Genomic DNA, 12,987 nt, shown 5'->3' with positions numbered 1-12,987 from the left:
TAGTATTTTGTTGAAGATTTTTGCACCAATATTCATTAGAGATATTGTCTTGTAGTTTTCTTTTTTTGATGCATCTGTTTGGTTTTAGGGTAATACTAGCCTCATAGAATGAGTTTGGAAGTATTTCCTCCTCCTCTATTTTTTCGGAACAGTTTGAGTAGGACTGGTATTAGCTGTTCTTTAAATGTTTGGTAGAATTCAATGGTGAAGCCATCAGGTCATGGGCTTTTTTTTTTACTGGGAGACATTTTATTACGGCTTCAGTATAATTATGTGTTATTGGTCTGTCCGGGTTTTGGATTTCTTCATGATTCAATCTTTGTAGGTTGTATGTGTCTAGGAATTTACCCATTTCCTCTAGATTTTTCAATTTATTGGCATAAAGTTGCTCATAGTAGCTACTAATAATTCTTTTAATTTTTGCAATATCAGTTGTAATGTCTCTTTTTGCATCTCTTATTTTATTTATACAGATTTTCTCTCCTTTTTCCTTAGTATGGCTAAAGTTTTGTCAATTTTGCTTATTTTTTCCAAAAACCAACTTTTTATTTCATTGATATCTCACATTTTTATTTTAAATTCATTTATTTCTGCTTTGATCTTTATTATTTCTTTTATTCCACTATTATGGGTTTGGTTTGCTCTTGCTTTTCTAGTTCTTTAAGATGCATTGCTAGACTGTTTATTTCAAGTTTTTTTTTTCTTCTTCTTTGACATAGGCACTTATAGCTATAAATTTTCCTTGTAGTATTAGTTACACTGCATCCCATAGGTTTTGGTATGTTGTGTTTCCATTATCATTTGTTTCAAGAACATTTTCAATTTACTTCTTGATTCCTTTATTGACTCACTTGTCATTCAGGAGCATATTGTCTAATTTCCATGTATTTGTATAGTTTCCAAAATTCCTCTTGTTATTGATTTCTCATTTTATTCCATTGTGATCAGAGAAGATCCTTGATATTATTTCAGTTTAAAAATGTTTTGAGATTTGTTTTGTTACATAACATATAGTGTATCATTGAGAATAATCCATGTGCTGGGGAGAAGAGTATGTACTCCATAGTCATTGAAATGTTCTTTAAATACCTATTAAGTCCTTTTGTTATAAAGTGCAGATTAATTCTGATGTTTCTTTGTTGACTTTCTGTCTGGAAGATCTGTCCAATGCTGAAAGTGGATTATTGAAGTCTCCAGCTATTATTGTTTTGAGATCTATCTCTCTCTTCAGCTCTAATAATATTTGCTGTATATGACTGGGTTGCTCCAGTCTTGAGTGCATGCAAATTTACAATTGTTATGTCCTCTTGCTGAATTGGCCTAATAACCTTGTTTATCATTTCTTATAATTTTTGTCTTGAAGCATATTTTATCTTACATAATTATAGCTACTCTTGCTTTTTTTTGTCTGTATTGGCATGGAATATCTTTTTCCATCCCTTCATTTTCAGACTATGTGTATTTCTATAGGTGAAGAGTGTTTCTTGTAGGCAACAGATAGGTGGATTTTGTTTTTGTATACATTCCACCACCCTGTCTTTTGATTGAAGAGTAGTCCATTTATACTCAATGTTATTTTGATAAGTAAGGACTGACTCATGTCACTTTGTTATTTGTTTTCTGGTTGTTTTACCATCTTCTCTTCCTTCTTTCCTTCCTTCATGTCTTCTTTTTAGTAAAGATGATTTTCTCTGGTGGTATTATTTAATTTCTTGCTTTTTTATATTTTGTATATTCATTGCATGGTTTTTTATTTGAGTTTGCCATAAAGCTTGCAAACACTCTCTTATAACCCATTATTTTCAGCAGATGAAAATTTAATGCAGGCTGAATAAACAAATAAGAAAAATGAAAACTACAAAAACTCTACACCTTAACTTCATCTTCCCACTTTTAAACTTTTTGTTGTTTCTTTTTATATCAAAATAGTAAAAAAGTAAATTATAAAAATAATTATTATGTATAATTTTACATTTCCATCATCCAAACTTAGCATAAGAAGAAAATAGAACCTTATAATAAGCACTTTCTACATGGTTCTATTTAATCCTCACAAAAACCCATTACATAATACTATTATCATTTGTATTGTGTAAGTGAGGAAGCGGAAGCTTAGGGAAGGTAACTTGTTATAGCCACATGTTTAGCAAGTGATATAATTCATGCACTCTAATGCCAAGGTCTAATTGCCTAACCTTTATATTATGTTGCTTCCTGAAGACCTGATCGAGTCACCAGGCATGAACAAGAACCCAATAATGTACCTAATTTGTAGAGAGGGGAGATAATGGGTGTGAAGGGGACCTAGGAGAAGCCATTATGTGCCTTCATTACAGCCAAATAATATAAGATCTCTTGAGGCTTTTTAAGTTCTAGTGGGACTAGGGCCTACTTTCCATATTTTTGCAGGAGATGTTATTATTGGAAAGTCTTGCCTAACACTTATGTTGAGACATAGAAGGTGTCATTGACAAAATTTGCCCTGAAATTTTGAGTATGAAGTTAAGTTTGATGTTGAAATTCTGTCACTAAGGGCTCGGCTAGCTGGCAGTTGCCGTCATTAGACTTAGATTTACTCTACACTCAGGAGTAGCATTTTTGTTTCAAGGAAGGTTCTGTCTGCAGCGTGAAGAGAACACGTTCTGAATTTACAGACTGCACCTGCAAATACAAAATCCAGTTATTGTCGGTGTTGGTATTTTTAAAGTCTATTTCCTGCAAGAATCTATCAGCAATACACTTACCATGTGCCAAGTACATATATATATATATATATATATATATATATATATATATATATCTCCTCTAGCTGCAGCTGATTCCTACTGTACCTCAGTTTACCTCGCATTTGACTCATGCCACCAACAGAAAAACCACTCCCAACTTTAATGTGGCATGCCATCAGACACAACCTCATGATTTGTAGATGAGCTCATATGTTGCTCTCCAGCCCAAATCAGCACTTTCTCCATATGTCTCATATAAGCCAGACTCTCATTTGGCTTTGGCTGTGAAGAGTAATTCAGATTTGGGAAAGGCAAGATGATCTTGCCAACTTAGCTACTTTTGAGAGGAAGATTACCCAAGCTGTTAGCACAGCCCGGGGGGCAAGAACTGTCGATCCAGAAACATCCAAGGGTACAGTCGTTGCCTGGCCAGAGGCTTTCACTCTTTTTGATCATAAGCCACAGTAGGAAATAGCATGCAAGACTGCAGCAATCCAGTGCATACATGGATATAGATACATGTATGTGGGTAGGTAGGTTCACATGCACACATACACACACACACACACACACACACACAAACTGAAACTACCCTTGCATTTGCTATTTTATTTCATTTGCTAAAACATGTTGGCCATGTATTAGGCTTTTCAGAAAGGCTAGAAAATTGCCTTCAGACAACATGGGTAATATGGAACACAACCTGTATTTGAACTTGAGTCTCTCCACCGCAATGCCCATGTCCTTGTGGTGAGTTCTCTCATTTCCTCCTTAACCTCCTCCTAAAGCCAGACTTTAAGTCTTCCCTCCAGTCACCAGGCCAGCATTCGGGGAAGCAGCCTCCTCTTCCAGGGCTTATTTCCTGGAAATTCTTAAAGCCTGAAGCTACTGCCTTCTTGTTTCATAGACCGCTTTAGCAGAAATACACTCATTCTCTCTCTCCTCAATTTAAATGCAAGGGTAGTACCTGCATATTTTTACATAAGACAGAGTCTGCTAGCTTTTAATTCAGACTTAACAACCCCAGTGAAGCTGGCACAGCTGTAATTTAAAGCAGGAATGAGGCTGTGGAAGTCAAGCAAGAATTTAATACAACAAGCTATGAAATTTTATTTCGAGGTTTATTTCTAGGTTTTCAGATAGACTTGAGGAAGAATGTTTTCACAATCCTGATAAAAACTCTCTAAAGAGAATTGACTATTGGGCAAAGTCAAAGCCAGCAGATGGTAAGTAATATGGTAGATGGTGCCTTGGGCTACATGCAAGGTCACTTAGTAGGATGCATAGCTTGAGTGCTGAAGTGAAACTCAGAAACCCTGAGATTTAGCCCCAATCTGCCACTAGTCAGCAGTGTGACCTTGAATTTAGGGATTTATACTCTCTGCCCTTCACAGAAAAGATATAGTGCAGAGGGTAAACCTGTGTTTTCTTCAGCCAGACTAAATTTTGAGTTCTTACACTCAAAAGGGCTCCTTTCAAATTTATTGATTAGAAAGTAGATTATCATTAAAAATGTTTCTCCTGTCATTTTCCTGTGGCTCCCTGAAATAAAGAGAAAGCTAAATTAAAGCAGAATGTGTATTAAAGGTAGTCACGGATTAAAGTGTTACATAGCCCTCTGTGTAGAACATTGTCAAAGAACTGCCCCTCCATCCCAGCACCCAGCAGATCACCATTTATCAGATTCCTTAATAATATCAACACACCCCTTGGGAAGTCAGTGTAAAGTCACCCCTTCACTTTCTCACTCTGGCAAGTGATAGGTTAAAATAGAATACCACTTCATGAGATTAAAACTATTTGTTTCAAAGAGATTTGAAATTGGTAATTGAAAAAAAAATTAAGATGTCAGAAAACAGTAATGTGCTCTAGCAGAGGAGGAAGAAACCTAAGAAGCCAGCAGCATGGCACATGTCATTTATGTGAATAAAGCCTGGCACATAGAAGGTGTTCAACACATAATTGCTGAATAAATGAGTTTACAATCTGATAGGCCAGCCAAAAGATCAGTGGTTTCCAGCAAAAAAAAAAGTCACTGACATTTCATAAAACAGGAGGAGAGTGTTTGGGGAGCCTCATATGATTTCACTGGGATAAGCATATAGTCTTTTGGGAATTTTTTTAAAGAAGCTTAAAATAATGAAGGAACTACAAACAGCTCTGCCAGCTTCCTTCCACCCAATCACTTTCTTTTGACAAGCAGAGAAGAGAAACATGGAATATACTTATTAAAGATTTCCCTAAAGTGTTTAGCTGTTGTACAACATGGTGGGAAGATTTTAGGTTTTAAAATAAGTGGGAAAGAATTAAATTGCCTCTCCATACTGCTCCTAGATTTTTATGCCTATATCTCAAGCATCGTGTTAGAATAACTCGCCCTGCAAAAAGAAAGGTAGAAACGAAATTAAGCTAATAAAAAGCCCAGAAGAGTTAGCCAATGGGGAAAGGGGGTCTTGCTTAAGTCTTAAGAGGCAAAGAAAGTTGAGAGCTCGAAGGGGGTGGGGAGAGAGATATGTCATTCTAGAAACAAAACTAATAGAAATGAGATAAAGAGAAGGGAAACTGAGTGATAGCTTGGAAATTTGCTAATAATGAGAAGTCTGTTTCCCTAGAGGCAACCCATCACATCAGGCAGATTGGACCAGACTGAGATGCTGTTTCCTAGAGAACTGGTTCTTCCCTCAGCTCGTTTCAGTGACAATGAGCATTTCTAGTTGAGTGCGAGAAGACATGAAGGGCATCTTTTATTTTCCTAAGAGGAAATTGAACCTATGCATTGTAAGACTTCAGCATGTGCCTGTGTATGAAAAATATGAGCCAAATGCTTTTGAAGAGAAACAGAAGTATTCTGCCCTTGTGACAGAGAAGTGTCCAAGAACAAAGACAGAGGTATTTCGGCATGCAATTCCTATCCTACAGGCTCTTTGTTGTGATACATTTTATGACCAACTTTAAAGACATTGACCTGTTGATCTTGTTCTGGTTTTTATTCACTACATCCTTCTTAACATAAGAAAAAATCCCTTAGGAAAAGCAAGATTTTTATTTCCAAAAAAAAAAAAAAAAAAATTCTACACAGAGCCCCAATATCCTAATAGTCTCTCTCCTGCCATATAGAACATTCACTGCTTTAAATGTATAAAGAAGGAAAATTGCACCATGAAACCAACTTGAGAGTGTGGCAGGAGTCCCACCCACGTGTTACCTCGTGGGTGGAATTAGAGATCTAATCCACAAAGACACCTCAAGTTGCCTTACCAGATGCCCTCTGCTTGGCTGAAGGCTGAGTTATGCTAAGAAGTCACTCTTTCAGTGAACAAAATTTCTAATTAACACTGAAAATGTGTGGTAGCTAAGTTGCTGGTGAAGACAGGCTATCTCCTCATTCTTCTTAGTTGAAGCTAGATTAAACTATAAAAAGGGGACAGGATAATTGCTCATGGTGGGGCATGGTGTTTTCTCCTGCACAAACATATAATTAGGCTGTCTTAACCTCCCCATTCAGCAATAAACACCACTTCACAGACTAATTTACAGGCAAGAGTCGCAGAAGGCTGTGGAATAAACTCTCAATGTGACAGGCCCTGAAGTTCAGTTAAAAGAGAGCAGCTTCACTATTTCAAGTCAGCAAAAATCTTTTTGCACTTACCACAAACTAAAATGAGATTGAAATAAGGCCTATGCATTCAAAACATTGAACACACCAGCTAATAAAAAATACATTTGTGACTGGTCGTAAAAATAGAGAATATAATTGGCTATACCCTAGAAATATCTTTTACTTAAACAATATTTGGGAAGACAGAGGTCTCCATAATATTGACTTTGCTAACACGTCTACATTTTTCTGTCCACCATAATTATGCATCAGTCAGCGACACCTCACTTTTGTAGCTGCCAACAGGCCTTGATTCAGGCAGTGGGAGGTAGGCTGGCTGAGGCCCGGCACTGGATAATATTTGCCTGGCAAATTACTGTTGGCTTGGGGCAGTGAGGCGGGAGGTGCTCTTGTAAAAAGACAACTCCTTCAGGCTGCATCATTCTTCCCATTTAAACCTCCAGGACCGGGGATGGGGGTCCTTTCTGAAGGGATGTGGGAGTTCTTCAGCTGCCTATTTTGTCCAAAAGCCTTCTTTAAGCATGGAACACAACACAGACTCAGTAGGGGAGGTCACAGAAATAGATACACCCCTTTGTGGGAATTACGTTTTCTTCTGGCCAAAGCAAACCATCTAGACACAGAGAGGCTGTGGTTTGACACTAGTTGGACTTCAGGAACAATCATAGAAGAGTTGCCGGCTGTGGATGCGTTGGACATGATTCATGTGGTGTGAGAGTTGGAGAAAGAACGGTAGACAAAAACACAAAAGGGAGACCCAGAGAACAATTAATGGAATGAGAAACTAAAAAATTGGGTAGATGGTTTTATCCACAGCCAAATCTTAATTATTTATAGATTATTTTCTTCTTGATTCTCCCTCTAAGTTTGCAGAAATAAAATAGGTAATTGGGCCATGTTTTCTCCCAAGTTCTTTTTTTACATCCAAGTCTCGGTTCAGTCAAGATTTTCAAGGACAAGAACTGTGTTTTCACTATTGTAAGTCTGTAGGATTTGGAAGTACCCATTACAAATAACCAATCCTTGTGGAAGCAGTAACTGAATGAATGAATGAAATCTTCCCTACTGAAAGACTGAGAAATAAACAGGCTAATGTTACATTTTCAAGATGCAAGTAACTACAAAATCAAACTTTTATAGGTTTTTTAATGAATGAAAGAAAATGATTGATTAAAACAAAAATAATTTAGATAAAATAATTTTAAATTTTTCTGAACAAATGCACAAATAATATCATCTAAAATATTAATTATGTTTTAAAATATTATTGATTATGAAAAACAACTTGAAAAACTTTCAGTTACTTGTCTCTAATATTTTCATGAAATAAGACAACTTTAAATGGCAAACAGGAACTTCTTATCTTGATAACTTTAAACTGAGTCTGCTGTGCAGGGTAAAGATATTAGTTTTAGTAAGCATTAATTTTAAATTTTGGAAATTAGCAGTGACGCAGCACTTTTAAAAAGTTAAATATCAAGTTTTCAGTTATCTCAAATTTGCCCGATACATAAAATTTTTTAAAAGAAGTTGAGATTTCCTTCAAAATTTCAGTACTGTCTATAAATTCATGATAATATGCATAAACTACAAAAATTATAGTTGATATCTTTAAAAGAAACATAGCTGTAGTTGGCATTTTACAATTTTTTGACTCATAATGCCGTCAATTCTAACTTAAGTGTTGCGTTTAACTTCCTTAATATGCATGAGGGGCCCCTTTAAGAATTAGACTTCCTCATCTTTCAAACCAATTTTAAATGACTGCACGGTAGCAGGGGGATATGGCTCTGAAATGGAAGATTTTAATAAAATATATAATTCAACAGTAACTAAATATCTTGTGTTTTCAAAGTTACTGCAATTCCCTTTTTTTTTTTTTTTTTTTTTTTTTAAGTTTTAAATCCCACTTTGACTACTGGTGGTATTGCAATCAATGAAGTTTATTCAAGGAGTAATCGTTACTATTAAAAACTTAGTAAATAGTTTAAATACATAAGTTCCATTATCAAAAGATTGTGTATGTGTGTGTATATAGATATATATATTATAAATTTAGATTTTTATATAGTTAAAAAGATTATAATGTATAGTCAGGATTTCCAATAATTTTTCATAAAATTTTTCTTTTGTTCTTAGTAGGAAAATGTCATATATCTTTTGCAGTTTTTAGATAAACAATTAGTAAATGAAATACAGTACATTTAAATACTTTAAGGCTTAAAAAAAATAAGAAAGAAAAGTAATTTCAGTGGAATGATCATTTTAGCAAGACTAAGATCATTCCATAAAGACGACAGAGGTGGGTACCCTGGTGAAGCCCTGGCTTGTGTATGTGCGCACACGTACACATGTACCATTTGGCAACAGACTTCTAACAAGTAAAAGGTACTTTAAAAATTGTTGCCACGAATCATTCACATTCCCTCCTCGGGTGAAACATGGCAATGGTTTTAAAGTTAAACATAAGCACTGCACACACCGTAGCTATGGGGAAATGCTTGTAACCATAACCCACTGGCTTTCACAGATATATTTAATTTAAAGCTCTGGCTGGTGCAGAGGTGAGAGCTGAAGCAAATAATGTCAAGAGAGTGAACGGTTACCTCAAAACACAAGGATATTTTCTATTGTCTAAGAAAAGGAGAGAATTAATCCAGGTAAGGAACAACTTAGTAGTTTAATTATGAGTCTTTTAATGTCTTTTCATAATCAGTTAATAAATACCTTAACAATAAAATTGAATTTAAGCTTTTAATAGGCCGTGTTGGCTTAAACCTAAACAAAGGAATTAGCAGCTCCAGGCATTGTGCAATAACTGCTCACTGTTTGGTGCCAGGAGAAACAAAGCATTTCAAGTGCGTTTTTTGTACCTTACTATAATAAACGCTTGTAATATTCCCCAATTTCTGGAGTGTAAGACGCAGATCTTATTTATCACAGTATGTGACACACCTGGCACGCGGATCAGGAAACAACTGTTTTACTTCATTTCTGTCATCACCTTCCAACACATTTCTTTCACATTCCAATTTGGATGGGAGGACTTGACTTTCTCTCCATAAGTTCTCCATTAACAGTTTCACAGCAGAAGGCGCCATTGGTCCGTTTCCTCTCGCAGCAATTAATTACACAGAGCGGCGTGTTTTGACGCGGACCACAGCAAACGCGTCAGGTTACGGGCATTTACGCCTATCTGCGAGCAACGTCTTTATCATCAGCACGGTGCGTTCCCTGCAAAGGTAATGAATTGTCACAGTTCCTCAGACAGGCAATGACGAACACCGTGTCAAGTCAGCAGCACAAATTACCAACTTCAACTCCCTTCAGTCACTTTTATTAATATGCATTTTATTTGAGGGAGTTTTTTTTTTTTTAAGGGGTTGTGTCACTTTATGCGTTCGGCAGATGAAAGGCAGTTTGGCTTTCTGTATTAGCAGCGGAGAGCGTATCAGACTTGGAGTCTTGAGCTCTGTGAGCCCTGTGAACAACTATGCACTAATAAACCTTGAAAAGCTTGAATTACACTATAACCCACAAAAATTTTCAAATTAAAAAGGCATATTTAAAGGCCCCCCGTGGATAGTGATTTTATTTAGTTTAATTCCCTCTTGTGGCCAATTAGGTAGACACCCCTGCACACAGGCACACAGTCCTAGGGGAAGAAAGTGGAGCGGGGAGCGGGGGGGACGGGAGCGCGGGGGGCGGGGGTTGGCTAACTTTTTTTTTTTAATGGCAGTATATCATTCCTCCATAGACAGAAATGATTTTCCCGGCTGTTGTTCTGTAAAGAACAGGACTGTTAGAAATCAATGAAAGTGTATGCAAGATGAATTTTTATTTGGATCAGTTTTTTAAGGCTATACAGTACTCCAATTTCTTCCTAATTCAGCCGTAGTCAATTGCCAAGTTGAAGAATAAAAGTTAAAGTTCCACCATGACCATGACAACAGAGTATATCCATTTAGTGCTCTTCAATTATCTACTGGTCAAAATAACTTCTAAGAAAAATGCATAGTTAATGGTAGATTTATTTGTATTTTTTTAATTAAGTGATTTGCACAACTTCAATGCATTTTTATCACCTATGCATTGAGCTCATTTACCCAAGTGAAACTCGGATCCACACAAAAGATATATTTGTTACAAAAATTGTTCCTAGGGAGCTGCTGTTTCCATCAGAATTGTGAAATGTGCCTCCTTTTCATCTGGTGGCAGGCTCCACATGTACCATATGAAAAAGGAGTTAATAAAATGCACATTGGAAATATAAAACAAGGTCAGAGGCGACAGTTTGGCTGAAGGCCTTTCTTTAAGTGTGGAAAACAAAAGAACAAGATTGTTTTAGCAGTTGCAGCTGTTGGGAGAGGCAGCTTTGGGTGGAGAGTAGCAGCCGAAGGCCCTGCTACCTGTTTCCTAGTCTATCATATCCAGGGTCCTCTCCCTAATACAGATACCCTGCACAGTAGGTGCCCCAAGCTTTGAAAAGTCTCAGTAGAGAAAAAGAAAAGTCTCCATCCTGTTCCCAAGAGAGCTCTGGGGACCAGAAGGATGTAGCTTGGGGAGGTGCAGGGTCAGGCTAAGGAGTGGGAGGGCCTGTGTGAGACTTCAGTCTCTAAAGCCCCACAGTGCTGTGTCCTCCTCGGAGCCAGCTGTGATGAATGGTGTTACTGTGTGCACGTTGAAAGCCACCCCGATTGGACGCCTTTCAGTGGTAAATTTTTAAAAATAAGTACTTAAGATTCTGTGGTTGGGTCCATCGTATGCCAACCAAACCAGGGGAAAGAAAATAACATTGTCAGTCAAGCAGCTGCTTGTTCCACAAGACCTCAAATACATCCCTTAACAGATTTGTTTTTCTTAATGAACTGACTGGTTACTTTGGCATCACTTAAGAGCTGCAGGGCAAACAGTGAAACTCAATCAGAAAAACTTTATCATTTTAGAATGAAGATAAAAGAGAAAACACTTAATAATTATGTCACAAGACAATGATAGTAGCCCACAAACCATTAATATGTGAACATAAATTAGTTTATCAGAGTAGCTGTGACCCAGCAAAAGAAACAACTTTATAGTCTTGATAAAGAATAAGAAAACCAGGTCATCCAAACAGGAAAAGACAGGCTTACAGAGAGGGATGGGCGATATAGTGGGGGCAGGGGAACTGTTTGGACTCTGAAAACATAAATAGGCAATAATGAGATGTGATTCCTCCAAGAGTTAATTCTATGATCTTGGTCAAGTACCTTTTCCCATTTAGCTCTGGTTTCCTCATTTGTGAAAAGGGAGTGATAACCTCACCTTCCCAGATTGAATAGCACAGTGAGTGCGAAGAATTTGACTAGGACTTGGCACATAGTAAGTACTCAATCAAGGTCAGAACATGTGCTTTCTCTCCCTTTCCTGACTCCAGCCATACCTAGAAATACCCTAGCCAGCATAAACCATCACTCAGCATGGTGCATTTGAGATCATATTTTTGTTGTTTTAGGAAAATCTTAGCTTTTGATAGGATTTACCCACACTGGAAGTAGTGAAAGGGTCCAGGCCAGTGTGTTCAGAAATTCCACACATGAAAGACTGATGTGAATGGTGGAAAGGGCCTTCCACCGTACCTTCTTTCTCCCTTCCATGTTGGCCTTCATAAGATAAAGATTGTTTCGGAAAAAAAAAAATCCATACTCAAAATGCTTCCTCCAGACACTCACTACTCAAAATGTACTCTCAGACAGCAGCAGCAACAGCAGCAGCTTAATCCAGAAGCTTGTCAAAAATGCAGAATCTTATCCTGCACATCCACCTTCTGCGGTCCCCAACATGCACCCCTATTGATTAGATTCTGCAACAAATCCCAAGTCATCCCTATGCACATTAAAGTTGGGGAATTTTTCTAATTTAGGACAATTAGACCAAAATTTCTGGTGTTGGAACCCAGACACCAGTACTTTTTAAACCTCTCCACATGGTTTTAATACACAGCCCAGTTTCAGAACCACTGTTCTAGTCCTATTAGCAAAAATCAACCTTAAAAAAGACAAAAATACTTAAACAAAAAAGAGTAAAAAAGACTATTCTTGAACTAGATTCACTGAAGGAAAGAAGTTTTCAAATGCGGCTTAAAGACATCTACACTTCTACAATTCTAGTGATGGAAGAAGGAGAAGTGAGATACATTTTCATATTTACACCTTGCCCTTATACAAGTCTTGGTTAACAAATGCCCAGGTGGGCAGAACATTTATTGACATAAGTCACCGTGTTTATTGATGCTGCCCATTTTCCACTGATTTTAGAACACTGTAGGGGAGGTGCTGTGACTTTGAAAAGGCCATTTTTATAATCAAATTGTTTTACTTAAAGGTTTATGTAACATGCTATACTATTAAACAGTAAATAAAAACCACTGATAAATCCCGGGTTCCCCACAGGTAATTTGGCACATCCTTAATTATCTGGTTTATGAGCAAATTGCCACCTCAGCTTTGGTTCTCAGCTTGTTAGATGCACGTGTGTGCACACCCTCATCTTGCATGGCAAACTTCCCACAGACTCAGAGTTTAAATGATGCCAAAATATAATGGTGGGGGTGGGGCAGGGGAAAGACATGTAGAAAATAAAAGGACTGAAGTTTGTGTTGGA

Source organism: Macaca fascicularis, chromosome 4 (genome assembly GCF_037993035.2).
Source record: "Macaca fascicularis isolate 582-1 chromosome 4, T2T-MFA8v1.1".
In the NCBI taxonomy this organism is placed as follows: Eukaryota; Metazoa; Chordata; class Mammalia; order Primates; family Cercopithecidae; genus Macaca; species Macaca fascicularis.
The sequence above is the reverse complement of the archived record's forward strand: the minus strand, read 5'-3'. Positions refer to the sequence as shown.